The sequence below is a fragment of the Ceratotherium simum genome, chromosome 20 (assembly GCF_057802395.1).
Source record: "Ceratotherium simum simum isolate JZ-2026a chromosome 20, ASM5780239v1, whole genome shotgun sequence".
Classification (NCBI taxonomy): domain Eukaryota; kingdom Metazoa; phylum Chordata; class Mammalia; order Perissodactyla; family Rhinocerotidae; genus Ceratotherium; species Ceratotherium simum.
The window spans coordinates 47,663,181-47,690,990 of record NC_141919.1 but is presented as its reverse complement, the minus strand read 5'-3'; positions in this window follow the sequence as shown (position 1 = coordinate 47,690,990).

Here is a 27,810-nt window from a genome sequence, read left to right as displayed (position 1 = left end):
GAGTTGGGTTTTATTATCATCCCATTTTACAGATATGGAAACTGAGGCACAGAGCATTTAACTTGTCCAAAATCATACGGAATCCAAGTCAGAGCCAGGGTTCAAACATCAGCAGTCTGGCTCTTAAGTTTTTATTTTAACACAGCTTTATAATGACACTGAGATTGGAATCTGCTTCTCAGATCCCCAAAGGAGGACCAAAAGAAAACATTGCCAGCACACTGCTTTGAGGGCAAACAGTCAATACATTGTTGAATCATGCATCATACAAAGATTAGACTGGCTGACCTCTAAAATTCCTTCCAATTTCAGCATTAGATGATTCTATGAATGTTAAATTAATGAATTTCACTAGACTGCAGGGCCTAGAGGCAAGATACTTGTGGAGTTGCAGTGTGGAAAGAGGCCAATTAGTGCCTGCTCTATAGATGGCAGAATGTGTTTCTGAGAGTCCATTTCCAGCAGGGACGGCCAAGGGCTAAGAACTGCTTCCACAACCCCTCAGCTGTCAATGGAACCCTTATAACAAAAGGGTACCATCTGCTACTCAGTCTCTATTCTCTGAATCTACCTTCTCTGGTCCACTACCGTAGTGGGTGGCCATGGTAACTTTCTCTTCCCTTTAGCTAATCAATTTGATATCTATCTCAAGCTGTAGGAGAGACTAAATTACTGAAATTTCTAAGCTTTGAATTTATGACACGATCTGCTTATTCCAGAGGAACTATTTGAATGATGTTTTGATGCATTCCTAAATCTAGGACATTGGTTAATTTTATAACTTTATGCCGGAAACCTGTATGTAGGTAATAGGACGACATATAAATATTATTATGAGACTAGTTGTCACTTTATATACATATATATCTTTGCTTAGGAATGGAAACGCTGCAGACATTCTGGCCCTTGAGTACGTCTGTACTCATGATAGGCCCTCTGTGATGCAGGAAATTTGAGGTGCTGATTTTATAAAAAAAAGAGGCAATAAGAATACTATAAAATAGTAAGTATACACTTGTTGAAAAAATTAACAGAAGAATGAAGGAACACGACCACTCCATTATCAAAAACCTCTTTAGCAATAATCCCAGACCTAGATAATACCTTACTAAATTTGATGCCCAGGGATTAGGAAGATTGTTTTAAAGCAGGTGATTTTATTAAAGGGTGATGAATGAATTGAACCAGCTTTATTCTAGTGATTCTAATAATAAAACTTAATTAGTCTTTCCACCAAAATTCTCATGGTATGGTTCAAAGAGTGCCTCTGGTCTTCAGAATCAAACCAGAGAATCTGTAAAGAACAGTCTGTGCTGGGCAAATGTAAGCATCTACTGTACTTGGAATTTTCTGAAAGTCGTGGTGCTTCATGCTCTGTGTGTTTACATCATCTGCTCTCTCTGCATATGTCACTCACTCTCTTCGTTACCTTGGTCACTCGTTTGGCTTTCTGAAATGGCCACAAAGATCATCTCCTATAGGAAGTTTTTCCTGAAATACCATCATAAATTAGGTTTCCCTTCCTTCTACTCCCAGTAGAGCCTTGTGCATTTGTCTATCATACCACATAGCATATTTGATTGTAATAATTTATTTGCCCACCTGCTGAACTTGACAGTGATATCCTTGAAGGCAGAGACAAATTTTTTCTGTTTTTGAAGGGTAGAAAAGTATCTAATAACTAAATATAGTTATTTGTTCTTTGATGTTAAGGTTGTGGTCTCTCCCGTTAAGTCTGTTTCTAATCAAGCTGTAGGCAATGTTTTCTCAGTGTAAAATATAAAAGTGAAGGGAAATTATGAAGTTGAGAGGGATAAATCGAAGGACCAATCTAATTAAGATGATTTGGGAAGCATCGCCATTTCTTTAGCTATTTATTCTTAACCTTCTGAAATCCTCTTCCTGCTGATTTTTAATTTAAAATAATTCACTGCACAAAATAATTGATAGTTGCCCCAGTCTAAGGATATAACCTAAATTTGTAATTATTCTTCATGATGAAAAATGTCAGTGTGGTTGTGTTTGGTAACGATTAAGTATTTTATTCTCTCTCCAAAATTATAGATCTAGTATTTTGTAAGCTAACTCCTTAAAACTCTGTTTTCTTTTCATTGCAAACCTACAGATTTTGATATCTCATTTAAATATCTTGATTAACTAGTGTGTATGGTTTAGCTATGTTTTATCTACTGTTTTACATAATGCAGAAATAGCTTCTTTATGACTGTGTGCTCCAGAGTTAAGCATAGGTAAGCCCCTGCTCTTGTTAGAGCATATTGTAATCCTAAATGATGTCATCCTAAACTGGTCAATGACTCAATAATTTGCTTTTTATTTACAAAAATGTATCAATTAAGAAATCAATATTTGATTTGCTCATTGATAAGCACATTGCATTTGATTTGTTCATTCACAAACTCATTGCATCTTCTAGCATTCTACCCCAGCAAACACTGGCTTGGTTTGGCCACAGGAACAGTCCAGAAATACAGAGGCGATATTATCCTAGAGAGGCACACCTCCAACAATGGGAAACAGGCTTTTGGTTCAGGAAGCCAGCTTCTTTATTTTAGATGGACCATTCTGAGAAGGATTCTGGCTCTTCAAATGTCCAGGGGAAATTTGAGTCAAAGCCTATGGAAACGACCTTGGTAATTCCCCCTTCTGTTGGCTCTTTTCCTTCCTCGGTTCACATGTCATGTTTCCTCACACTTGCCCTTGTTTCAGGATCTATTTTAGGGGAATCCAAACTAAGATACTCACTCCAATAGTACAATACAATATAGTCCTGCTCAAAATCAATCATTAAGCGGTAATTCTAAGCAATCAATGGAAGGCTACATCCCTTAAAATCTTTCCAAAAAGATTAATCTCATCTCTGCTATGTAATTCACTATTTGGTTAGTTCAACTACATACATATTGGAGCACTGGAGTAGCACTAATGCTGTTCATGTAGAAAAGTCTTGGCACTTCCTGCAAAGTTAGGAGCCAAACGTTGAAACTCTTCAAATAAAATATCAGTGACATTTTAAACATGTGGATCCACTTTGAATCAATTTCTACTTCAGGCCATTAACAAACATGTTGGTTTCAAATTTTTTCATAATTTGATCCTAAAAGAGTTCACTGAGGCAATTGGTATAAGGAATATTTTGTCCTGAAAAGATATATTAATCATTTAAAATCCTAATGATCTAAATTTTATAATTCCAGATTCATCATTTACCCTCGATTCATTTTCTACCCTGGGAATGGAGAACCACAAAGTATATGCTTCAAATACATTTTTGTACCTCTTAGAAATAGCTTCCATCAACCATGAGTTGACATGACTAACTTTATCTTTGGGATTCATAAAAAAAATTAGAAAATAAAAACCACATGGAAACAGTTCTTTATCTTTTATAAAACTGCTATGAAAGATACAATATGGACATCTGCAAGACAAATTAGCTAAGAATTTAGTGCAAATAAAATCTGACAAACTGGGCCGGCCCTGTGGCTTGGTGGTTAAGTGCGCGCACTGCGATGCTGGTGGCCCGGGTTCCGATCCCGGGTGCGCATCGAGGCACCACTTCTCCGTTCATCCTGAGGCCGAGTCCCACATACAGCAACTAGAAGGATGTGCAGCTACGACACACAACTATCCACTGGGGCTTTGGGGGGAAAAATAAAATAAATAAAATCTTTAAAAAAAAAAAAAAATCTGACAAACTATGTTTTGCTTTTTGTTTTTTTTTTGTGAGGAACATCAGCTCTGTGCTAACATCTGCCAATCCTCCTCTTTTTTTTTGCTGAGGAAGATTGGCCCCGGGCTAACATCCATGCCCATCTTCCTCCACTTTGTATGGGACGCCGCCACAGCATGGCTTGCCAAGCGGTGCGTCGGTGTGTGCGATCTGAACCAGCGAACCCCGGGCCGCCCCAGCAAACGTGAGCACTTAACCGCTTGTGCCACCGGGCCAGCCCCTGACAAACTATCTTGATCAGCAAATTTTTATTCACGAATGAAATTTTAGTATAGAATTTTTTTTCCTTTTTTGTATTTCCTGCCAGGCAGTACAGAAGTTAAGTTTTATCCTTAATGATAATTTTCTTTATTTTTTTTTTTTTTTTTTTTTTTTTTGTTTTTTATTTTTTATTTTTTTTTTTAATTGCAGTAACATTGGTTTATAACATTGCAAAAATTTCAGGTGTACATCATTGTACTTCTATTTCTGCATGGACTACATCATGTTCACCACCAATATACTAATTACAACCCATCACCACACACATGTACCGAATTATCCCTTTCACCCTCCACCCTCCCCCTTCCCCTCTGGTAACCACCAATCCAATCTCTGTCCCTATGTGTTTGTTTATTGTTGTTATTATCTACTACTTAATGAAGGAAATCATACGGTATTTGGCCTTCTCCCTCTGACTTATTTCACTATGCATTATACCCTCAATGTCCATCCATGTTGTCACAAATGGCTGGATTTCGTCGTTTCTTATGGCTGAGTAGTATTCCATTGTGTATATATACCACAGCTTCTTTATCCATTCGTCCCTTGATGGGCACTCAGGTTGCTTCAAGTCTTGGCTATTGTGAATAAGGCTGCAATGAACACAGGGGTGCATGTACCTTTGCAAATTGGTGTTTTCAAGTTCTTTGGATAAATACCCAACAGTGGAATAGCTGGATCATATGGTAGTTCTATCCTTGATTTTTTGAGGAATCTCCATACTGTTTTCCATAGTGGCTGCACCAGTTTGCACTCCCACCAGCAGTGTATGAGAGTTCCCTTCTCTCCACATCCTCTCCAACACATGTTGTTTCCTGTCTTGTTAATTATAGCCATTCTGACGGGCGTGAGGTGATATCTCATTGTAGTTTTGATTTGCATTTCCCTGATAGTTAGTGATTTTGAACATCTTTTCATGTGTCTGTTGGCCATCTGTATATCTTCTTTGGAGAAATGTCTGTTCAGGTCTTTTGCCCATTTTTTAATTGGGTTGGTAGGATTTGTTGTTGAGATGCATGAGTTCTTTATATATTTTGGAGATTAAGCCCTTATCAGAAGTATGGTTTGCAAATATCTTCTCCCAATTGTTAGGTTGTCTTTTCGTTTTGTTGATGGTTTCCTTTGCTGTGCAGAAGCTTTTTAGTTTGATGTAGTCCCATTTGTTTATTTTTTCTATTGTTTCTCTTGCCCGGTCAGATGTGGTGTTAGAAAAGATGTTGCTAAGACCGATGTCGAAGAGCGTACTGCCTATGTTTTCTTCTAGAACTTTCACAGTTTCAGGTCTTACATTCAAGTCTTTAATCCATTTGGAGTTAATTTTTGTGTATGGTGTAAGGTAAGGATCTACTTTCATTTTTGCATATGGCTATCCAGTTTTCCCAACACCATTTGTTGAAGAGACTTTCTTTTCCCCATTGTATGTTCTTGGCTCCTTTATCAAAGATTAGCTGTCCATAGATGTGTGGGTTTATTTCTGGGCTTTCGATTCTATTCCATTGATCTGTGTGTCTGTTTTTGTGCCAGTACCATGCTGTTTTGGTTACTATAGCTTTGTAGTATATTTTGATATCAGGGAGTGTGATACCTCCAGCTTTGTTCTTTTTCTCAGGATTCCTTTAGCTATTCGGGTCTTTTGTTGTTCCATATGAATTTTAGGATTCTTTGTTCTATTTCTGTGAAAAATGTTGTTGGAACTTTGATAGGGATTGCATTGAATCTATAGATGGCTTTAGGAAGTATGGACATCTTAACTATGTTAATTCTTCCAATCCAAGAGCACGGAATATCTTTCCATTTCTTTGTGTCTTCTTCAATTTCTTTCAGCAATGTTTTATAGTTTTCGGTGTACAGATCTTTCACCTCTTTGGTTAAATTTATTCCTAGGTATTTTATTCTTTTTGTTGCAATTGTAAATGGGATGGTATTCTTAATTTCTCTTTCTGCTACTTCGTTGTTAGTGTACAGAAATGCAACTGATTTTTGTATGTTGATTTTGTATCCTGCAACTTTACCATATTCGTTTATTACTTCTAAAAGTTTTCTGGTGGATTCTTTAGGGTTTTCTATATATAAAATCATGTCATCTGCAAATAGTGACAGTTTCACTTCTTCCTTTCCAATTTGGATCCCTTTTATTTCTTTCTCTTGCCTGATTGCTCTGGCTAGGACTTCCAATACTATGTTAAATAGGAGTGGTGACAGTGGGCATCCTTGTCTGGTTCCTGTTCTTAGAGGGATAGCTTTCAGTTTTTCACCATTGAGGATGATATTAGCTGTGGGTTTCTCATATATGGTCTTTATTATGTTGAGGTACTTTCCTTCTATACCCATTTTATTCAGAGTTTTTATCATAAATGGATGCTGGATCTTGTCAAATGCTTTCTCTGCATCTATTGAGATGATCATGTGATTTTTGTTCTTCATTTTATTAATGTGGTGTATTACGTTGATTGATTTGCGAATGTTAAACCATCCCTGCATCCCTGGAATAAATCCCACTTGATCATGGTGTATAATCTTTTAACGTATTGTTGTATGCGATTTGCTAGTATTTTGTTGAGGATTTTCGCATCGATGTTCATCAGTGATATTGGCCTGTAATTTTCTTTTTTTGTGTTGTCTTTGTCTGGTTTTGGTATCAGGGTAACGTCAGCTTCGTAGAATGAGTTAGGAGCTTCCCCCTCCTCAATTTTTGGAAGAGTTTGAGAAGGATAGGTATTAAGTCTTCTTTGAATGTTTGGTAGAATTCACCAGGGAAGCCGTCTGGTCCTGGACTTTTATTTTTGGGGAGGTTTTGATTACTGTTTCGATCTCCTTACTGGTGATCGGTCTATTCAAATTCTCCACTTCTTCTTGATCCAGTTTTGGAAGGTTGTATGATTCTAAGAATTTATCCATTTCTTCCAGATTGTCGAATTGGTTGGCATATAGCTTTTCATAGTATTCTCTTATAATCTTTTGTATTTCTGAGGTGTCTGTTGTAACCTCTCCTCTTTCATTTCTGATTTTACTTATTTGTGCCTTCTCTCTTTTTTCTTGGTGAGTCTAGCTAAAGGTTTGTCTATTTTGTTGATCTTTTCAAAGAACCAGCTCTTGGTTTTATTAATTTTTCTATTGTTTTTTTGGTCTCTATTTCATTTATTTCTGCTCTGATTTTTATTATTTCCCTTCTTCTACTGATTTTGGGCTTTGTTTGTTCTTCTTTTTCCAGTTCCTTTAGGTGCATTTTTAGATTGTTTATTTGAGATTTTTCTTGTTTGTTGAGATAGGCCTGTATCGCTATAAACTTCCCTCTTAGAACCGCTTTTGCTGTATCCCATAAATTCTGGCATGTCGTATTTTCATTTTCATTTGTCTCCAGGTATTTTTGATTTCTTCTTTGATTTCTTCGTTAACCCAGTCGTTGTTCAGTAGCATTTTGTTTAATCTCCATGTATTTGTGGCTTTTCTGATTTTCTTCCTATAGTTGATTTCTAGTTTCATACCGTTGTGGTCAGAAAAGATGCTTGGTATTATTTCAATCTTCTTAAATTTATGGAGACTTGTTTTGTGGCCTAATATGTGATCAATCTTGGAGAATGTTCCATGTGCATTTGAAAAGAACGTGTATTCTTCGGTTTTTGGATGGAATGCTCTGTATATATCTACTAGGTCCATCTGTTCTAAGGTGTCGTTTAAGGCCAATGTTTCCTTATTGATCTTCTGTTTGGATGATCTATCTGTTGGTGTAAGTGGAGTGTTAAAGTCCCCTACTATTATTGTGTTACTGTCTATTTCTGTTTTTATGTCTGTTAATAATTGCTTTATATATTTAGGTGCACCTACATTGGGTGCGTAGATATTTACAAGTGTTATATCCTCTTGTTGGATTGTTCCCTTGATCATTATGTAATGCCCTTCTTTGTCTCTTTTTACAGTTTTTGTTTTAAAGTCTATTTTGTCTGATATGAGTACTGCTACCCCAGCTTTCTTTTCATTGCCATTTGCGTGGAGTATCTTTTTCCATCCCTTCACTTTCAGTTTGTGAGTGTCTTTAGGTCTGAAGTGTGTCTCTTGTATGCAGCATATATATGGGTCTTGTTTTTTTATCCAGTCAGCCACCCTATGCCTTTTAATTGGGGCATTTAGTCCATTGACGTTTAAAGTAGCTATTGATAAGTACGTACTTACTGCCATTTTTTAACTTTTTTATTTTTTTTTCCTCAGTGTTTAAGTAGTCCCTCTCTGTTCCTTAGTTCTTCTATACAGAATTGATGGTCACTTTAGTTTGACCTCTGTCTGAAAGCTGTACTTTTTAACTACCCTCCTCCCTCCTTTTATGTTTTTGATATCATATCTAACCTCTTTTTTGTGCATTTGTATCCATTACGTTCTAATCGTGGAAATAGATAATTTTTCCTATTTGTGGTCTTCTCTTTTCCCCTTAAATCAGTCCCTTTAACATTTCTTGTAACACTGGTTTCTTGGTGACAAACTCCTTTAATTTTTGCTTATCTGGGAAAATTTTGATCTCTCCTTCCATTTTGAACGATAACCTTGCTGGGTAGAGTATTCTTGGCTGTAAGTTTTTTCCTTTTAGCACTTTAAATATATCGTGCCATTCTCTTCTAGCCTGTAAGGTTTCTGCTGAGAAGTCAGCTGATAGCCTTATGGGGTTTCCTTTGTATGTAACTTGACATTCTCTTGCGGCTTTTAGGATTCTCTCTTTATCTTTAATTCTGGACATTTTGATTATGATGTGTCTTGGTGTGGGCCTCTTTGGGTTTATCTTGTTTGGGGCTCTCTGTGCCTCCTGTACCTGGATGTCTGTTTCCTTCCTTAGGTTAGGGAAGTTTTCATCTATTATTTCTTGAAATAGATTCTCTGCCCCCTTGTCTCGCTCTTCTCCTTCTGGGACACCTATAACACGGATGTTAGTGCGCTTGATGTTGTCCCAGAGGTCCCTTAGACTGTCCTCACTCTTTTTAATTCTTTTCTCTTTTACCTGTTCACCTTGGGTAATTTCTTCTAGTCTTTCTTCCAGCTCACTGATCCGTTCTTCTGTATCCTCTACTCTGCTTTTGAGTCCCTCTAATGAGTTTTTCATTTCCAGTATTGTATTCTTCATTTCTGATTGGTTCTTTTTTATATCTTCCATTTCTTTGTTGACATTCTCACTGAGTTCATCTATTCTTCTCCCCAGATCAGTGAGCATCCTTAACACTCTTAGTTTGAACTCTCTGTCAGGTAGGTTGCTCATTTCTGTTTCACTTAGTTCCTTTTCTGGGGTTTTGTCCTGTTCCCTTACTTGGAATGTATTCTTTTGCCTCCTCATTTTGCCTCTTTCCCTGTGCTTGTGTCTACGTATTAGGTAGGTCAGCTACGTCTCCTGCTCTTGGATAGGTGACCTTATGTAAGTGATGGCTTAGGAGGCTTCCAGTGTGCTTCCCTCAGTTCTCAATGTTCCAGGGGTGGCCCCTATGTGGGCTACGTGTGTCCTTCTATTGTGGCCTGTTAGCTCTCCCTCTAGGCGCCCAGGGAGGCTGAGTTATGCTCCTGGCCAGCTGTTGTAATGCTCAGCTGCTTGTAGTTGTTGTGGGCCCTTCAGTCTCTTTATCAGCTGTGGGGAGCCCCAGCACAGTTGGCTGTAAGTTCTAATACCACATTTGTGTTGCAGTATTTCTTTTAAGTGAGTAGGCCCCCAGTGTGGCAGGTTGTTAGGCTCAGGGCCTTAGAATTGCTGTAAACCTCTAGCCTATTAGGTCTCTTGTCAGCTCTCTGAGGATTGCAGCTGGGTGGGGCTGGCCTCAGGCACAGGAGCACCCAATTGTTTCAGGCTTTGGAAGGTGGGGCAAACCTCCTATGTGGGTCTTTGAGAAGCACAAGTCTTCTGCAGCTGACAAGCCCTGCCGCCCAGAGGTCCACACACACAGTCAACACAGTCCTGCCCCGTGTGAGCGGCCCGACCTCCCCAAGCGGACCCAGTCTCTCCACGGCGGGAGCCCCACACACTCCGCCACCACCCCACACTCTCCACCCGCTCCTTGTGCACACCCTGCCCCGCTCAAGTCAGCTCAGTTGCCAGGCTGCAGAAAATCCAGTCACCAATCTATGCAGGCCCACACGTTGCCTGAGGGTTTGTTGTTAGGTGGGGCCAGTCTCTAGGGTGGGCTGCCTGCCTTGGCTGAGCTGGATTAAATCGGTGCTCTAGCGGGTGGAGCAGACCCTGGGCTAGCAGGTCTCAGGGAAAACTCCAATGGCGTCTGTGTCAGCACGCTCACACCAGGCCACAACAATGGCCGCCGCCAATGTCCCAGTCCCTGGAGAGGTCTCACCCCTCACCGAGATGCACTCAGGGCCTATTAGGTGAGTCTCTTGTCACCAAAGCAGTGTGCACCTTTCTTTCTGGTGATTTTAGGATGCTTTCTGGAACGGGTGAGTTTGTGCGCGGGCCCTTTAAGAGCCAGTTTTAGTTTCTTTGTGAACCGGGTTTTCTGGGGGTGCTCCCCAATGCTTTAGTAGCAGGCAAGGTCAGATATTATGCCGCTGGTCTCGATTGTGCTGGGTCCACAAAATGCCCACAGCGGGGGCGCTCCCGGCTCAGGGCCCCGCGCCTCCAGGGAGGCTGCGTACCTGTGAGCTGCTCCCGGCGGCCGTGAAGCTGGCGGCTTGTGAAGGCGGCGTTTTTCCTCTCCGGAAGGGAGTCTCTGCCTCTTCCACCCCAGTTAGGATTGTCCGTTGTTGCAGGAGTTCCTCTCATCCAGTTTTCAGTTCTGTCTCAGGGGTAATTTTTCCACAAGTAGTTGTAAATTGGCTGTGTCCACGGGAGGAGGTGAGTTCAGAGTCTGCCTACGCCGCCATCTTGACTCCGCCCCTCGATAATTTTCTTTAGATTAAATGTTTACATGTATTCTTCTCATGATGCAGAAATGTTTTCTTTGTTTTAAAGATGCTTTTTTAAAGTCACGTTAGACAATTATTGGAATAGTAAATAGTAGTCAAAATAAGAGCAAAAATGTGTTCAATTTCCTTCCTCCACTGCATTAGCAAAGCATAAACTTCGAGGAGTGTTTGTTCTTTTCCTCACATTTATGTTTAGCAAACATGATTCACTAAGAATATAATGAATTTGAACCTTCCTAGTAAGAATTCTCTTTTTTTTTAAATCAACAAGTATGTTCCTTCCCCCTCGGCATCCCACATTTTGCGCATTATTATAATAAAATGGGGTTTGGGGAGTTATTTCAAATATAAATTTGAGACAGTCTCTTAAAAGTCTGTCATTGACATCAACTGACAAAATGGTGGCGATCCAGTGTTACGATTTTTTTCTGCTAACCATTTAGTAATTTATTTTATCAGATTCTTAGGGTAAATATAAAATCTAAAGTAACAGAGTCTGTCATGCTTTCATCTAGTGACCCTATGTTTAGGTTTCTATTATGCTGAGAGAATACAAAATGACTGCCCACGGTGACAGGATTCATGATAACAGTTTTGAATATTGCTTTTGATGCTTGTGAGGAGGGAAGCTTTGTAATTTTAAATGAAAACATCAATCCTATGGTAGCAAGATTGAAGAGCAAAGAACTCTCATAAAGCAACAGTAATATCTTTGTTAATCTTCAGAATATGACTTAAAGTCAGTCGAATGATATATTTTTACTTTTATCCTGTTTGTATTCTTGTTATAATGGGTATAACACATGGGCCAATGGACCTCCATTTTCTACATATGAGAAAAATTTTATTGCTGTTTTAATCCTACAAATACACCTTCATGCTATTAGCTTTGTTTTCATTTGTTTTTCTTTCTAAATGAGAGTTTGATAAATGAAAGAAGATGTCCTGGAGTAGTAAAAAATAAAATTTCTCTCTCTCTCTCTCTCTCTTTTTTTTTTTTTTGTGAGGAAGATTGGCCCTGGGCTAACATCTGTGCCCATCTTCCTGTTCTTTATATGTCGGACGCCGCCACAGCATGGCTTGATAAGCCGCATGTAAGTCCACACCCGGGATCTGAACCTGGGAACCCTGGGCCGTGGAAACGGAGCGTGTGAACTTAACCGCTACACCATCAGGCTGGCCCCAAAATAAAACTATTTTTAAGTAAATGTTGTTCGCACTGCACAAGTCTGGAAGTAAAACAAAGGTGCAATAATAGCTAGAAAAGAGTGTTTCAGTTGTTTGCCTTACCTATTCTTTAGAAATTCCATTTCTCCTCACAAGCTTGGATTCACCACAGAATTCCTTGGCTACCACAGATCGTCTGAGAGCTTTTCCTTTCCTTCTCTAACCTGCTGTAGGTATATTCATGATAGCTGTTAGCTAATTAACACAAAGCTCTGTTGTGACAACTTCAACCTGAGTAAAATTGCTGTTGTTACCCATTTGCTACTGAACAACAAAGACCAGGGGTGCTGACATCTCTAGTAACACTGCTGCCAAGTTGTCCGCAGGCAGTACAGACAGATAGTTTGTATTCTCCTTACTAACTCTTATTCATCCTCTCACTCTGTGTGTCTCATAAAAGTCCATAAGAATGGGGTCAGAGGTCTGTGAGAGATTGATAACATTGTGCTATATCACAATCACACTCTGCTTCTGGCTCATTATTCTTCAACCAGGATCTGTACACCATTTCCCCCTTTAAATTCCTCTAGCATGATTGTCTATTAATTGTGAAAATAAAATAAAATTGTCAAATGTGAAAATTAAATCCACTGTGCTTGATCCTCTGAGCATCTAATAGATCCAAATTTTTTTTTCAATACTCAGAGTGAACAAAACTTACGCTCAAAATGAGACCTCCTTCTTTTCTTTAGAAAGATTTAGAAAATAAGATAGATTAAGCTTATACTCCACCAGTGAGGTGATCATAAAACTGAATAGAAGTTTCAGTAGAAAGAAGTAATTAGTGTGCTTCTCTATGAAATAACAGAATTAGAGTTATTCTCTTATTAAAAACAACAACAAAAACAACAAAGCAATTATAAAAATATAGTGGAAACAAGAGAGAATATTATGTAGAGGATTAGTGTATTCAATAATCAGATTATGTACCTATTAATATTTAAAATATGTAGTCTATATTTGAATCTGCTTCTGTCAGTCTCCAAATGAAAATTCTTTATTATAGTCAATAACAGTAAAATATTCCCTTAAATTATCTAATTTTTAAATGGAATGATTTTGTATAATTTCACATTTAAGATACCATGTAATGAAGAAAAAACATCGAAGGATTAACAACTTGGATTATAGTTCTTGCTCTTTCACTAGTTCTAAATTTAGACAATTATTAAACATCCTTGGGCCTCCATTCTATTATAGTAACATACAATGATTAAAAAATTTACAAACTACCTTTCATTTTGAACACTTAAATTACGTGAGCTGTAGAGTTCCACGTCTGGAACGGGGCATGAGGAGCTTTGTGGACTTTCCTCCAGAAAAGTAAGCATAATTGGTGAAAAGTATTTAAAAGGTTTAAGTGTCACTAGAACAGTGAATGAAAAAACATTTACTCAAGAAAATATACTAAAATTCAGTATGAATAGCAAGAGACAGGAGCATTTGTAGCACAACTGTCTTCCTCTCTCCCCCTTCTACACACAGCGTGACAGAAACTCTACTCCAGGCAGAAGCAGCCAAGAACACAGGGCTCCCCCTCTCTAGTCAGAGGCTACAGTATCATCCCAGGAGGGGCAGTCCATCCTGACAGAGGCTAAATGCCAGATGAGTGCATCTGGGAGGTTGCAGACTCCCTCTTGCATTCCACCTCCAGTCACAGGGCCCAGTCTTTATTTCAAGTGCATCATGCTGAGAATACTAGAGCCTCATCACTCTTGCCCCAGCTTATTTATAAGGAGGAGATTCCATGTTGAGGGCAGCAAGCCAAGACCATAAGCTACTGCTCCTCCCCAGTGCCATGCTCCTAAAGCAGGGGTGTCGCCTGGAGAAGTGAGCCACTATTCCTCCCTACAGCGCCAGGGCCATGGCTCGGGGGTTTTTCCCAGAGGGTGACGCAAGCCTTAAGTACAACAAACTCTGAGGTTTACTTTAAAGGGACTGATTTTATTTGAAACAGAGTCTTAGGGAAGTTCAAACCTATAGCTACTTTCAGAAAAAAGGGGGGGTTGGATGGTTGGCGGTATGCAATTAAGAGGAGGCTAGTAGCTTCACAAGAGCAAAAATGGTAACCCATAGGCCCACTGGTGTAAAGGAGAGAGCCAGCCAAATAAATAGCTAAGAAGACCCCTCCTGGGTTGAGAACATACCTTAAACACTGTGTTCAAAGACCACCCCTGCAAAGGAGACCAAATTTAATTGGATCAGATTGTGAGCAATTTATGTCCAAGGTATTGTCAAAAATAATAGAGCAATCAGTGGGCAATTAGTGGACCCTAACATTGAGTCTGATCAAGAAATGAGACAAAGCAAATCCTGCTAAAACCATTGTCATCCCCAGTGACTGTGTACTTGCCAAAGGCTGTGACCACTGAGGAGTAACATCAGACGCTTCACACCATTAGGTGTGGTGGTGGTTAGACTTCACTGAAATAGTCCCACCAGTCAACAATAAAAGAGGAAACAACAACAGCAGGTAAGCTCTAAATGGAATAAAACATCCAGTTTTAAACGAAAATTATGAGACATGCAATAAGACAGGGTGGTGTGATACATACATCAAAAAAATCACAGGCATCAGAACTGCCTGTGTGAGCGTGCAGGTATCAGATTGAACAAAGACTTCAAAGGAGTCACTGCAAATGCATTCAAAGAACTAAAAGGAAACCATGCTTAAGGAGGTAAAGGAAGGTGTGATGACAATGTTTCTCATCTTTAAGACTATCAATAAAGAGACAGAAATTATAGAGCAGAACCAAATGGAAATTCTGGAGTGGAAAAGTGCAATAACTGAAATGAAAAATTCACTAGAGGAGCTCAAGAACAGTTTTGAACCAACAGAATAAAGAATTAACTATATGAAGACATTGATAGAGATTATGCAATCTGAAAAGCAGAAAGAAACAAGAACAAAGAAAAATGAAAGGGGCTTGCGAGAAATGTGGGACACCAGTAGTGCACCAACATAGCTGCATAGCTAGTTAATAATGATGTATCAATATCGGCTCATCAGTTTGAATTACATTGTAACAAATGTATCACACTAACGACATATTTTAATAGTGGGGGAAATCGTGGGAGGAAGGGGACTAAGGGAATTCTTTGTACTTTCTGCTCAATTTTTCTATAAACCTAAAACTTCTCTTACAAAATAAAGCTTATTTTTTTTTAAATTATCGTATTCAAATAGACTAAGCTACCTTCAAATTTAAACGTGATTTACTTGGGACACAGAAAAATTTGATTCACTGTCAAGTCAAACACACAGGCACCCTGAACTTAAGGGAGAAAAGACAAGGTACTTAAAATGTTATTACTTTTGAAAGTAAATACATTTAAATCATTTTAAACTGGTAAACAGAGTTTGTAAGCTAGATATATTAGAACCACTATTATTATTTTATTCTTTGAGTTTAAGCTCTTCAATCCCGCTTTTATTCGCATTCAGACAGAATATACATGCTAATGTAAGGGTGGGCAGCTGCATCCTCACTACCCTGGCACAATGCAGATCTGGCTGGCTTCTGCTAATGTGGCTTAACATATATAATCAAGTCCACATGTTTTTTCCATTGTAGAGACATCTGATTTAGATTCAAATATAGATTTAACTGCGTTCATTGCAAGGCTATTTAAAACACTGAAAAGTGAACATAAATAGATCGTAAATTTCAAGTAGCTCTTTTTTTTGCAGGTAGAGATAGCAGATGATTCCACACCTGCTGAACTGTTTAGAACGCAGGAAAATGATAAATAATCTATTGACAGACTCTGTAAATTTTTCATGGAAGGAAACATCACCCTAGGGTAAGTGAAAGGAACTCCAAAATTCTCTTTTATTTGAGCCCACAGGTCCTTTTTTTGAAAAGAAAATAACAGAATTTGTTTCTCCAGAACTAAAAATTAGGAGATGTGCAGCTAAGCAGCTAAATACTTATTTTTAAGGTGAAAGTCCATCACACTATTAGAAAAATATTTTCAATACATTTGGAAAACATTTTCAAAATGAAAATTGCACAGCATCAGAAGTTTGTTATATATCATGAAAGCAGTGTTTGTAACTGAGTTTGCAGTAAAACCAATATTTAAGGAAACTAGGTTTTTTTTTTTGGCTGAGGAAGATTCGCCCTGAGCTAACAACTGTTGCCGATCTTCCTGATTCTTTTTTTTTCCCTTGAGGAAGTTCAGCCCTGAGATAACATCTGTGTCAGTCTTCCTCTGTTTCGTACGTGCATAGCCACCACAGCATGGCTGACAAGTGGTGTAGGTCTGCACCCAGGATCTGAATCTGCAAACCCAGGCCACCAAAGTGGAGCAAGCCGAACTTAACCACTACACCACCAGCCTGGCCCTGAAACTAGCATTTTTAAATCTATATCTACCACCTATTTTGTTTTCTTCTTGATATAATAGAATTTCTCCTCTCTTCCACTCTTTTTTCACTTTCTTCCTCCATCCAATTACTTTCCATACTCACATTCAGTGACTCACATTTTTTCTTCTTGGTTTAATGATTTCAGAAACATATATAAAGCTCTGTATATATTTAGTGAATTTTACCTCTATCTACTAACTATTTATTGTCTGTGGAGAAGAGGAGAAGGGGAATGAGGGAAAGGGGGAGGGAAGGATATAGGGAGAGAGAGAGAAAGAGATTCATTTTATTAAAACTCAATGATCATATCCTGATAAAAAAAAATCTTTACTTCTACACAATTTTCTATGACCAGGGTCAAAAATTCATTTTGCTCTCAGCATCTTTACCACTAACCATTTTCTACAATAGCAATGTCCACATAAGGCAGAGTTATGGTGGTAAATATCCTGTGAAAGAATATGTGCTTATAAAAAGAAGGCTTAAGCAGAAAAACATTTCCGGAATTACCATGACATGTGTCAGCAGCCTCTTCAGTTCATTTCAGACTAGGTTGCCACCCCTTACCACTGTCCATAAAACAACAGACAAAATTCCTCTCTATATGATATTCCCCAGGAAGTATTTTTCCTGATTTTCATGAATGCTTGGGGACATGAACATTGAATGTTTTTTATTAAGTTCACAAGTTTACTTGTGGTTATTATTGATAAAGATATTAAAAATGTTATTTTGAGACGATACAATTCAGCAAATGGTACAGAAACATATTAGGTAGATTATATGGGCCGATTAGCCTTTAATGAAGACCAGCTAAACTGAGTAACATTTCCTGATAGCCACATTTGCAAGGACTGGGAAAAGGAACGGCAATAAAAACAAAGCAAAACAACAGATTCAGAGTCGCAGCAAATGCTTTAGGAATATTTCTCCTAGGAAAAATAATCCTGGCTACCAGGCTAATTTCAACATCTCTTTTTCTCTTCTTTTCAATAGTAGTGTGATTAGGATCATGAACTCTGATTGTAAACAGTGTTGCACATCTCTTTTCTAATTTATCATTCTCAGTATTTACCATCACTTGTCTAGTTTGATCTCATCGAAATAATAATCCTCCCCATTCAGAAAATCCAAAGCAAATCATTCCCATTCAATTAAGTTTTTCTTATCTAATTAAAAGATTATTATTTTCTATTTTGAAGTTGCATGTGGGATAAAAGTGAAAAAAATGAAAACACTGACAATATAAACCCAATTCTGTGAATAATGGAAACAGAATCTGCAGCCATACAGGGTCTAACAGGAAGCTAAACAGAACAAGTGTTAGGGTCAGACTTACCTGAGGTTTGAATCTCTCTTCTACTCTTTATCTACAATGAGAAAGGAGAAGAGTTGCTTAACATCTCCCATTCATGAGTTTCTTAATTTAGAATGTGCTGATGATACCTACATTACTGGGCGGTTGTGAGGATTTATTCATTCAGTAAATATTTATTAAGAGTCTATTATATATGCCTACTACAGGTCTAGGTAATGGCATATAAAAACAAATAAATGTAGTTCTCAAAGATCTTACAGTCTAGAGCAGCAAGAAAGAAAAACATAAGCAAATCCATGGACTAACATGCAACAGCAACTGTGCACACAAGGTCTAGGGGATCCATAAAGGAGGGTTAATTACTTCTAAAATAAATTTATGGAAAAAATGACGTATCTTCAGGAAGACAAAGAATAAATGGGCTACAATTAGAAACTTGCTGAAGCATAGTGTATTGTAAATGGCAGTTAGTGTTCCTATTGTACAATAGCAAAGGTTGTCAAGGGGACGGAGTTGGGGTCGTGTTCAGATTGTACTATCGAGTCAGGCCGGGGCATGGGATCGGGTGGAGATGCAGTGAAGAGGACTTGATGCCGAGACGTGGGGACTGTCCAGGAAGAAGAAGGGCTGCAGAAACTTATGCCGTAGTCCAAAGCAAAGGTGGTGAGAAAGGAGTACCAGAAGGAAGGGTTCACAACTAAGAACAGGTAACAAGGTTTGGAGTATGGAACACCCCCCACACACACACGTACCATGAAATGCTACTAAGAAGTGTTCCTAAATGAAGGAAAGGAATAAACATGTAGGAGGTCAGCAAACACACGGGTATGGAAAATTATTCCCAACACAAAGCTCCCATGAACAGGTGTGCAAAGATTATGCCTCTAAGGAAGAGAGATTCAAAATACTTTTTTTAATAAATGGAAACATTGGACAGTCTTACAATGAAATGTCACTGTTTTTCATGTCAAGTTCCTTCATTTAGCCAGTCTTTGGATCATTGCAGATATGTTGGGAAGAGTACAACGAGTTTACAGGGACTTCATTCATTTAGCCTTTTTATACATTTGGCCAAGGAATCTGGATCATTTCACTTTGTAAAGAGAAATAAACAGACTTGCTTTTAAAATAACCTTAAGCAAAAGGATTTTGATGTAAATGAGTAATTATCTTTCTACAGCCTGAAGGCAAAGTAAGAGAAGTCAAGTGAGAAAACCTGCTGTAATTTAGATTCCCACCCTGATTTTCAAACGCCAAACCTGTGACTGATGATTAGAGTAGAACAGGACAAAAAGATCAAGTCAGTAACTCACTGTCCAAAGCCCAGACTTTGTAAATGACTGTTTAACTTTTTTCAGGCTTAGAAAAGTGTTTTTGGCAGTTTGGAGCAACTATCACACAAAAATTTTTTTTAAATTATCTTTTACTCTAATGTTAAACAAGTAGATAAAAGTCAGTTTTAAGTAGCTTAAATTCAAGTCACAGATATTATCTAGCAAATCTACATAATTTAAATAGGTTCTAATAAAAATAAGATTAAATAGTTACAGGTTAAACAAAAGATTTATAGATGTATGCATGTGTGTATGTACATACAAAATACGTGTGTGTGTGTGTACATATACATATACATATATATACATATATACGTTATGTGTGAGTTGCAGCCAGCTCAATCAGCTCCTCGCAGCGGACTGATGGTGTGCTCGGGTAAAACTATAACATTAGGGAGAATTTTGAAACAGCTCTCTCTGTTAAATCTCCAAATGTCATTAGTTTTTGTTGGCACAATGCTGGTGGCATTTTTTTCTTTTATGCAGAGACATAGGCAAGTTACGTGGTGGCTATTTTTCTTCAGATAATTTGTTTTTTGTGTTTGTTTTTCTCCTTTGATGGCTCATGTACAGCTTTTGAAATGAAGTGTTTTAGGATCCATCCTCTGTCTGTGATTAGCATGCTTTTGGAAGGTATTAGGAGATTTTAATGAACCCCCCCCATGCCTCATCACTCCCCCCAAAAAAACTCAGCTACGAGTGGAGTGCACTTTTCTTCCTTTGATGACTCCATGCAGATCTCGGTTACGTCATTCTTTTGTTGGATTGCTTTGGACAAAATTAGTTTTGTTATTTACATTTAGGCTGTAATTATTATTATTTTTTAAATTTCTGCTTTTCTTTGACTGCCAGCATCAAATAAGATATAAAATGAATCAATCTGAGAATCTTTCCTTGAGTGATAGTACCGATGAGAGCTTTAAATCCGGGAAGCAGTGGCAAAAGCCGCAATGATTCTGCCTCTATGAAGGAAGTCTTCCCTGAATCCCCGCTAGTATAATAGAAGGTGACTTTTTTCTTTTTCTTTTTACCTTTTTTTGTAATAGGAGTCTCTTCTTTTTAAAATCTTCTTTGAGGAATTTGGCCTCCATCATTAGTTTCTGGCTCTTAAATTACTTTCCGGCACTCAGATAAAAGAGATTTCCAGGATCAACATAGAGAAAAATGAAGCATTTTGAAATTGGAGTCCCTAGACATGAAATGTGAAGGCTGAGAACCCTGCTGAAGGGAAAATGAGTAAAAATAAAAATAAACAAAACAGACAGTCCATCAAATCTACTTTGTTTGCTTTATTTATATTTGAAATTGTACATTAGGGTCACTTTCTCTTATACTTAGTATAAGTTCTGTAATCAAATTTGGTACTCAATATAGGATTGATAAAGAAGTCTGTCATCTTAAACCTCCATCCTCCAAAGAAGCTATAATAGCTTTTCTAATAATGAAACATAGATTTATGTGAGTATAATCTAATCTTTTGATTTTAATTAATATTCTTTATGATAAATTAGCATTTGTGGTTGGAGCTATGAAAACATAACACAAAAGGTAGCGTCAATTGCTGCCCTATTTGCATTCCAACTTCATTCGAAATTAATTTGGACAGATAGATTATCTTTAAAGAATACAGTGGTCCCCCTTAGCTGTGTTTTCCCTTTCCACGGTTTCAGTTACCCACAGTCAACCACTGTCCGAAAATATTAAATGGAAAATTCCAGAAATAATTCATAAGTTTCAAATTGCGGCTGTTCTGAGTAGTGTGATGAAATCTCCCACCATCCAGCTCCACCTCACACAGGACATGAATCATCCTTTTGTCCAGTGTATCCATGCTGTAGACGCTACCCGCCAGTTAGTCACTTAGTGGCCATCTCGGTTATCAGGTCGACTGCGATGGTATCACAGTGCTTATGTCCAAGTAACCGTTATTTAACTTAATAATGGCCCCAAAGTGCAAGAATAGTGATGCTGGCAATTCAGATATGTGAAAGAGAAGCCATAAAGTGCTTCCTTTAAGTGAAAAGGAAAGAAAAATTCATATGCTGAGGTTGCTAAAATCTACGGTAAATTTTACTATAGTATATTGTTATAATTGTTCTATTTTATTATTAGTGATTGTTGTTAATCTCTTACTGTGCCTAAGCTATAAATTAAACTTTATCATAGGCATGTATATATAGGAAAAAACTTAGTATATATAGAGTTTTCCACTATCGTGGTTTCAGACATCCACTGGGGTTCTTGGAACGTATCCCTTGTGGATAAGTGAGGACTACTGTATAGAGCATTAGGCTTCATATTTTTTAAGGGGAAAAATGTGCTTCTTGGCCCACCAACTTTGACTACTCAATGCTCTCTTCTCAGATTTGACCTAAAACACTTTCTTTAGGGTTTTTAACACCTTTTTTCTATTTTTGCCTACAAGATAGCATATTCATGGTGGCCATTTTAGGTATAACCATAACTTGGCATTTTCTACTAGTGTAAATTGTAATCAGCCAGTAATTGAAGGTGTGTAGCCAGAGAAGATATTCTAGGCGGTAAGCCCATAATGAGGCCCGTTATATTCATCAGAGATAGATGAGTGAGCAGAAATTACTGCTCGAGAAAGCCATAGGATACATTCTATCTTAAGGAACCTTAAGGTCTCAGAGCAAGCTTGGTTTATCTGTGACGCTAACCATGTTGGATCTGCAAAAAAATATTTTCAGGTCTTCTGGATTAGAAATCATTCTTTGGGCCTGAGTGAAATTATTTTCACCTTGGCATAATTGCCCCCAAAGAAAATTGTGAATGTGGAGATATTTTCTTGAAATTTCCTTTGTTTCAAGGACTCTACTCTTCTAAACAAATCTTACAAAACCCCACAACTATCTAGGGAACTCCTTTGCTTTGCCCCATTTAAACCTTATCTTCTTTTAGAACAAGTCATTTTGATTTTTTTTCTCTCCTATCAGAACTATTCTAGCTGATGTCTAGTTGCATCAGATTCGTCTTAGTTATCTCATGTCGAGATTTCCATGTAAAGAGATGGAGCTGATAAAGGAAATGAGAAGAAATATTTGTTCAGTGAGCTTTTAGATACCTTTCATGTTGTGTCACAAGTAGCTATCTAGTGTGTTCCTTATTTAAGTCTAGAGAATGCACCAAATGCCGTACTTGCACTAGTAAGAGACACACACACGAGAAAATAAACCATCCTATGTTTCTATGGCTAATTGATCCCTTCTCCACTCTCCTCTTCCACAACAAAAACATTGCTGCTGCCAGCCTACCTTTTAACAGGTAGAGGGCTCCCTCCTGTGGGCAAGTAGCTGAAACGGTATCCATGGCAACAGACAACTCCAAACCATGACATCAAACACTGGCTGAGAAACCCCAAAGTTATATTAGAAGAAAAAAATAGAAAATTGAAGAGACTCTGGGAAAGAGAAAAGTGAACTTGGAAAAGAATGGTCATAGAGAATTTTTAAAAAATCAACAAAAGGATTGCTAGAAGGAAGAAGGAGACAGACAGGAGCAGACACGTGTACAGCAGTTAGATAATGAGAAGGGAATGGAAGAGGACCAGGGAAGAGTGTGGTGACATGTTAACATAAGTATGTCATAAACTCTATTACCACGACACACTCAGTCATCCAAACACATGATGATAAACCTTTAGAAATATGAAAAAACTGATTGTTAATGCAACAAATACATTAAACATTTAAATACTGACCAACATTTGTATAATGCTCTCCAGGTTATGGACCACTGTCACATGTTAATCTGTCATATTTCCTCACATAAACTCAGAAGGACATATTCTTATTTTTATCATAGGTATTGTAGTCATTGTACTCATTTTACTGATAAGACTGATTACTAAGCATAATAGCAGTTTTTATTTTAAAAGTCATAAAAAGTGATAATCATTATAGTCCTATTATGTGTCAGGAACTAGGCTCAAAATTTAGTAGATTATCTATTTAAATCCTTATGACAAGCTAATAAAGCAGAGCAAATGAAAAGAGTCATGATAGAGGAGCATGTTTGGCATGTTTAACATCTAGCAAGGTCTGTAACTAGGAGTGAAGATTGGTGTGTAGCAGGAATATGAAGCCAGAGAAATAACAAGGGTTTAAAACATAGGGCCTTATAGGCCCTTGTAAGTTCTTTGTTTTACTCTGAGCAAGTGTAAAGTCTTTGAAGGGTTGTATGGAGAGTAGTGACATGATAGGATGTACATTTAAAAAAGAATCCTCTGCTATATGGAAAATAGAGTGTAGGCGTCCAGTATAGAAACAAGGGTACCAGTTAGAAGGGTACTAAAAAATCCTGATGAGCATAGATGGTACCTTGGACATGAGTGATTTTGGTGTAGGTGGAGACATATGATCATTTATATAACCAGATTTGCTGATGGATTAGATGTGAAGTATGAGAAGAAGAGAGAAGACCATGATTACCTCAAAATTGTGGGCTTAAGTTCCTTGAAAAATAGAGTTGTCATTTACTGAGATGGGGAAGACAATGCAAAAAGCAGGTTTTAGGGAATCAATAGTTAATGTGTTGACGTATTAACTAGCTCTTTACTAGACATATGTCTTAGTATGGGATGCCCAGAAATCAGAGCCTGGAGCAGAAGTTTATGTTAATATGCTTTAAGGAGTGCAGTGACTAGGAAGAGTGAGGGAAGAAAGGAGCAGGAACAAGGATCAGGTACATAACCGGTTGGCCACTATTGGATCAAGCAATCTCACAGAACTTCCAACAGGTCATATGAAGTAGAGCACCACAGATGGGAAGGCCAGGAGGAGGAAAGAAAAAGAATTTAGCCAACAATTTCCTATCCACCCCTCTCACAGATTCACCTTGAGGATAATAATTACGCCACACATCCAAATTTTGTGTTTATGGGCACTAGACTGTGTTGGCTTATGCCCTAGTGACAGTAGGGAAGTCCTGGAGTGGAAAACAACGCATATCACTAAGGACATGGGGCAAAGCATTGTCTGGTTGGTTCCATGTGCAGTCTGTTGCCTCAGCTATTGACTGGATTAAGATCAAACTAATTTGTTAACCAGGGTAAAAGTGGAGAAACAATTGGCCAAGGCTCTGGATATAGTAAAGGATGATAGGTTGTGAAACGAGACATTAGAGGCATCTATGTGATATTCAACTGCAGATAACAAATAGGAACTTGGGGAGATAGGGCTAGATACATAAACTCAAGACAGAGCGTGTAAATGGAAAAACTGATAGATTTGACTACATAAACATTAATCATTTCTCTAAGGTTAATGCAGTCAGAAAACAAAGAAAGGAGAGTGAGAAAAATATTCGAACAGATAATACAGAATTTTAATTCCCTTCCTGTATAAAGAGGTCATATGAGTTAATTGAAAATGGAAAACAACCCCCAATAGAAAAAAAGAAGAATGAAATGAAAAAGAAACACAAATAGAAAATTAACATATGAAAAAAATCCCTTTCATAACCTCCCGGTGCATGTGTGGTGTTTTCAGTCTCAACATTTGAACCAAACAGCACAAATTACTTAAATGTTAGATTTTAGTTGAAGAAAACTATGTGCTTTTGTATTTATATACTCTATACAATATTACATGAAAAAACAATGAATTTATGATAGATTACTAGGCATGTTGGAAGTTATTTTCTAAAAAAATATCAAAGGAAAACCTTCATAGTTCTTTCTGTAATATATTTTTAAATAATTCCATGAGCAGCTTAATGGTATGTGTGTATATGTGTGTTGTTTTTGGTTACTGAATTCTCATAAAAGCTTTTAATCATGATCCTCAGAGATTTAAGTTTAAAAGACTTTGTTGGATAATGGCATTCTACTTTGTCATTTCATTTTTCTCTTTGTTTCAAACTAAAATGTACGTAGCTTGGTCAAAACCACATTTTAAAATTGCAAACATAATGAAATTCAGCTCAGTTTAGTTCAATATTTATTGAGCATATGATATGTTTTTGCTTCAAAGTATTTTAGAAATCATGTCTGCCAAGAATTCTATAACTTAGGCCTTTGCTACCAGCCGGGAGACAAGCCAGTAAATTACTTCACATCTCTGTACTTCAGTTTCCTCATCTATAAACTAGAAATAATACTAATACTCATCTCTAGACCTGGCACAAATAAAATACTATGAAAGTTTACAGCTTTGGATTTCTATAACATTTAAGGATAACGTATGTGAATATATATATATAGTCATGTGTACATATATATATACACACATGTATATACATACTGTAAGCCTAGCACGTAAAAGATGCTCATTAAAGAATAACTTATTATGCTTTTCTGATTTGGGAATGGACCCCCTATGATATCATATAGTATCTCAGTTAAAAGGCACTCTACTATGTAACAGGTGTTTTATAGTAAGGTAAACTAGCTCATTTCCTTCTGCCCTCCAGATGTACCCTTCCCATATTGGAAAGTTGAATAGTCTCCCTTGTGTTTCCTAAATTTTGGCCATCAGCTTCAAATAGACCAAGCATCGCCCACTCATTTTATTTGTGTAATGGGGACACAGGACACAATTGAGCCATCGAGGCTGTAGAGCTGTGTACTCATTATAAATATGGACTTACCCCCGCATGCTCATTTTATAAGATGATTCATATTTGGTCATTTTTTACTGCTTTGGATCTCTTTATGAGAAAGAAATCTTCCTAGAGTAAGAGAGAGTCAAAGTGTCGGAAAATACTAAGGGATTATTTTGAGTGCATTGTGGTGTGTGATTCAAATGTTCTTAGTTTTCCCCTTTCTCCAGGAATTTGTGGAGCCCTATTAAATAGAAATAACAATCATTTCAAAAGTAGAAGGAGGATATTCTTCACGTGTTGTGACACGCCAATGTGAAGACATGGAAACTGAAAGTTAATGAGGATTTAGGAATATATGTGGTCTTTATAGGCAAGAAGTATCAGGGTATAATCATATGGCCAACAGAGGGCACTGAAGATTATTTTGGGCCTTGAGCAATGTAGCCTACTTTGGATTAATGAGAAATGACAGGGCACCGACTTGGGAGATTTATCCATTATTGGGAATAGAAAAAAATACCACAGCAGGGGAGAATTGTGAGGATGCATGTATACAAAGCTAGACAAGAGAAGTGAAAGGACTCCCCACTCGTTCATACATTAAAGAGATCCCCTTCCCATGGCTTTCTGAACTGGTAACGAAGGATTTCAGAGAAGATGATGTTCTTATAACTCCATGGGTAGGACCAGTGAAGTATTATTTCTTATTGTTATTGTGTCTCTAGGGAAACTGAAGTTTGGAGTGCCCCATTAAATGTGAATTACTTTTAGAAATCATGAATTCTCTCATCTTCAGGCAGTTTACCTTTCTACTTTTATTCTTAAATGGTACCGCAGCATTCTTTCTGAATTATTACTCATTAAATTAAGGCAAACCTTGGGGATGGAAAAAATGAGAAGACTTTCTCTTATAGGTATATAAATCAAAACTCACTATTTTGGTTAAAAAATTAAGTCATGAGACAGATTTTTAAACTTTTCTAAAAAGACCTCATCCTTTCCGCAGGAAAAAAAGTTGGATTTGAAATTCAAAGGGTTTAGGACATAAAGAATAACAACTGAATGTGGTCATTCTTTCTTCTTTTAAACCTCATCTTGTGAGTCAGAATATTGAGCCAAATGAATGGTTATCAAGATTTGGTTCCTAACTGACTGCAGTGATTCAAACTGCATCATAAAGGTATTGACCAGATGCTTAGAGAGGACAATACGATGTCCAATACCTTGAGCTCACTCATCAGAGACATTTACTCAAAGGCTGCAGAGCCACTGTATCTAAGAAAAGCTCTTTAAAGTGTGTTGCTGTTTTCTTTTTCATGATGAGAGAGAAATTGTTGTCCAAATCAGATGAAGTTCAAAATACAATTGCTTACTGAAATATCCATTGTTTAGTATCAGAATGACAAGTTTTAATGAATGGTCACATTTAGAAAATTATTTAATACATGCCTCCTATTTCTACATTAGTGCCTAAGAAGTATATCATCTTGGGTTTCAAAGCAGATGAATAAAGTGACTTCAGCTCAGTGATGAATAGCATTTCTTTCCATAATACATTGAAAGGAATTTTACATCTTATAGATTTAATAAAGGGAAGGATATATTTGTGAAATAAGAGTAGGATTATGTGGCTGTAGGAGGCAGTGTTCTCTAGAGAAACAGAAAGATGTGAGAGAAATATAAACATAAATATTGAGGAAATATTAAGGAATGGGGTCACCTAATGGTGGAGAGTGGCAAATCCAAAATCTGCAGGGTAGGCTAACAGTCTGCAGACCCAGGAAAGAGCTGATGTTGCAGCTGGAGTCCAAAGGCAGTCTGCTGGCAGAATTCCCTTTTCCACAGTGGAGGGCAGTCTTTTTCTTCAGGCCTTCAACTGATGGATAAAGCCCATCCACATTGTGGATGGTGAGCTGCTCTACTCAGTCTACTGATTTAAACGTTAACCTCATCTAAAAAACACCTTCACAGCAGCATCCAGATGTGTTTGACCACATATCTGAAAAACCACGGCATAGCCAAGTTAGCACAGAAAATTAAACATCATAATGGCCTTTATATATAACATAAAGACCTGCTCTGATTAATTAAGATCACTCAG